This window comes from Chrysochloris asiatica, unplaced genomic scaffold, assembly GCF_000296735.1.
Source record: "Chrysochloris asiatica unplaced genomic scaffold, ChrAsi1.0 scaffold00604, whole genome shotgun sequence".
Classification (NCBI taxonomy): Eukaryota; Metazoa; Chordata; class Mammalia; order Afrosoricida; family Chrysochloridae; genus Chrysochloris; species Chrysochloris asiatica.
Window position 1 is genome coordinate 97,397 of NW_006409122.1, and position 3,940 is coordinate 101,336.

Sequence of the window (3,940 nt, forward strand, 5' to 3'; positions counted from 1 at the left end):
GACCCCCTTTTCTCTCTACCCCCTGCCTTACAATCCTGCCCTTTCTCCTACACACGCCCCCCAACTCACAACACTGAACTCTCCTCTTTGAAAAGTCCCTTAGGAAGAGGAGAAATTAGGATCCTCAGTGTACCCCTAACTTGTTTAGGAGACCCCCTCAGAAAAAAATCCTTTGGCCAGGGAGTGTTAAAGTTCCGTTTTGTCACTAATACTTGGCCTGATATTTGTAAAAAGACACAAAAAGAATAGAAAACTGGAAAAACAAGTCTATGGAAGAACTATTATAAGATATTGAAAAGGTATATGTAAAACAGGATAAAGAAAAACAGAAACAGAAAGCTGAAACTATGTTGTCAACCTTAGGGCAAGGAGCTTTAGTAGCATAGTGGTTACAAATCAGGCTACAGGTCTCAAGGTCAGCAGTTCGAAACTGCCAGCAGTTCCATAGGAGAAGGATGAAGCTTTTTGCTCTTGTAATGGTTTACATTCTTAGAAACCATATATAGTGTCACTATGAGTCAGAATAGACTCCACACCACCACCATCACCCCCTTTTTCCAGCAGGCAACACAGAGAAAGATAATTAACCAATGCTGTTTGTGATCCCAACTCCCACAGTCAGGACAAAACAGGAGGAGAGAGGAACACAAAAACAGCCAGAGGAGAAAACAGATACTTTAAATGTGAAAAAGTAAGATATTTTAAAAGGGAATGGCCAAAATGAAAAAAAAAAAAAAAAATGTGTGTTTGGGGGAAGGTAGTGGTCTGTAGAAGACAATACCTTATCCCCATAGAAGGGAGAAAAGATCTACAGCCAATATGGTAGTTTTTCAAATAGAATTCTTAAGATAAATGTAGACATAAGCTGTTTGAGCTTACAATGCAAAATTCTGAGTTTGCCCATACAAAGTGAAACTTAAATGTGAATCAGGCATTGAGAAATAGTTTTGTTCTATTTTAATACCTTTGATTTTATTTCTACAGTAAAATTGTAGAAATTAATCCATTTAATGTATAGTTAAAGATTTGTTTAGTTGTTGCAATAACTTTTTTTTTAAAATTGTACATTGCTCAAGACTTTGTTTGTATGTATTTTATTTTTGTATTAATGTTTCAGATCCTCTGAGAACAAAATATTGTTTTAAAAGATATTTAGGGGGAAAAAATGATATTTGGTGTACCAATACTCTTTCTAAATTGAAAACCTTTTTGTTGTTGTTGTTAAAATGTGGGCCACCCTGTATGTATTTATTTCATCTTTTTAAAAGGAAGAAAACGATTTTATGCTATAGACGTTAAAAGAACTTTTGGTCCAAACCTTTCTCTTCAAATTCAGTGTTCATCACTTCTGACCACGAGACTTGATGCTGATTAAGACCTGGAAAGAGAACAGACTCCAACCGAACTGTGAAGCCCCTTCCCAGTTACTGTTGACCATTGAGGCAGCCAACCACTGACTAGTGGACTAACTACTCAAATAAAGGAACAGGTAAATAGGGACTCTCCCCAAGAGAAATGTAGTTACCGGTGGAAAACACATTCTTCACCTAGGGAACCTCTCAAAATGACCCTGGAAAGAAGCTGAGAGGCTGTCTTGCCACATGTCTGCCAGGTTGTCATGTTTTTCTTGGTCCCTCTGGCTCTCAGGGGTCTAAAGAGCTAGTCCCACTGATTTGCCACTTCTCAGACCTGGTAAAATGTAGGTGCACTGGAACTTATAAAGGTATAGGTTCTCTTCCTCTAAGAATAGGCTAAAACATTGATTAAGAGGAATGATATGTTGAATATTCATCAAAGGATGCAGACTTATTGAAAATAGAGTTTCTTCTGCAATTGTCATCTCTAGGTGTTATCTTCATGGCTCTTCTGCCTGTGGCCAGCTGCTTCTATTAGGGTTTCAGGTTTTGATATCCTTATCTTTGTCTCGAGGCTAGTCTTCTCAGTATTACCATTCTTGTTAGACTAGAAATGTCTTACTCACTTCCTTGATTCCTGTTTATAGGAAGAGATAACTCAGGGTACAGGGGTAAATACAAAGCCAGAATAAGAGGGGTGTAAAGCTCAAGAGTTCTAATGTGTCCCTGATAACATAGTTTTGGTTTAGAAGCTAATAGAGGTAAAGTGCACCTGTGCCATGAAGGAGATGCAAAGCAATTTTGCCTATGACCAGCCAATCAAATTAATAGTAGATACAACTATGGCATCTCTCCCTGTTCTGTTGTCCCGTGCAGACAAGAGAAGTCTCAGAGACAATTGTCCAATGTTGATAAATGTCCTTCCCCTTTGGAACAGTGAGAAACAAACATAAATATAGTGCCTTGAGAGGTCCCTGCAATGACTGGAATGATGTTTGATGGACCACCCAATATCGGTAATGGAATTCTAGCTCATACGAAGGTCTACCCTAGCCCCCCATTGCAAATCCTAACAATGCAATCAATCCATTACTCTTAATTATAGATTATCCCAAAACCATGACTAGAGAACCTTCAATAATAAGGAACTATAGATTGGGAGCTGATGTTACAGGAAAAGATCCTATAGGAGTCTTCTCTCAAAAACTAATTAGACAAAATTCAAGGCCTACCTTTACCAAAGATAGAACTCAAACACAGAATTCTAGAAATGATTCAGATCTAGTACCCCTCTTAAGTTCAAGAAATGACCCTTCCAAAGTAACAGTTACCGAAGTCAAAGACCTAAGACACACTGTAGCTATAGAAACAGGATATGGGGATGCGAATGCTTAGTTAGAATAGATTAAATATTCTGTTGGCACTCTAAATAGAGCGATTGTTACGCCTGTGCAACAGGAAGACCGGAAGCCCAAGTGGTCCCCTTTCCACTCAGATTGTCCTCAGACCCTCAGGGCATGCACTGTATGGTTGCTCTCTTCCAGGACCCCATAGCCTGGGGCAACGAATCCTGTAACTCATTGTCACTGTCCCTAATGTCAGGGGTCTTACGGGTCAGCCCCCCAGGACCATTAGACCTCCGGCCTCGAATGTCAATTTCACTTTGTGTCTCTCCAGACAGGGGGGGAATTTGATGTTCATCGGAAACTTGATGGGATGCAGTGAGCACAAAGTCTTCAAAGAGCTCCCAAATCAGTCAGCCCTAGCTATTCCACGAGCAGATGTCTGATGGTTCTGCGGGAAACAACTGTTTAGAGCTCTACCTGCAAATTGGAGTGGCACCTGTGCTCTGGTGCAATTGGCCATCCCTTTCATCCTAGCATTGCATCAGCCAACAAGTACAGAAAACAGACATAAAGTCAAAAGAATAGTAACTACTCCCCCATAGGTCTTTTGATCCCCATATTTACACAGACAGTATAGGAGTACCCTGAGGGGTGCTCAATGAATTCAAAGCAAGAAACCAAATAGCTGCGGGCTTTGAATCTGTACTATTCTGGTAGTCAACCATTAACAAAAATGTAGACTGGATTAACTACATCTATTATAATCAACAAAGATTTGTAAATTATACGAGAGACGCTATAAAAGTCATAGCAGAACAATTAGGACCTACTAGCAAAATGGCCTAAGAAAACAGGTTAGCCCTAGATATGATATTAGCAGAAAAAGGAAGAGTGTGTGTCATGATCAGAGTCCAATGTTGTACTTTCATCCTGATAGTACCATTACCAAAGCATTATAAGGGCTGACCAACTTAGCTAATGAACTTGATGAAAATTCAGGCATAGATGACCCCTTTTCTAATATAGAACAATGATTCAGGAAATGGAAAGGGCTTATGACTTCAGTTCTCACCTCTCTAATTATTGTACTTAGCATATTAACACTAATGAGATGCTGTATTATATCCTGTATAAGAGAATTAGTTCTAAAACTCATAGAAACAGCCTTATCCAAATAACCCCCACTCCCATACGAAAATAAACTTTTTCACCTAGAAACATATGAACACCAAAGTCAAC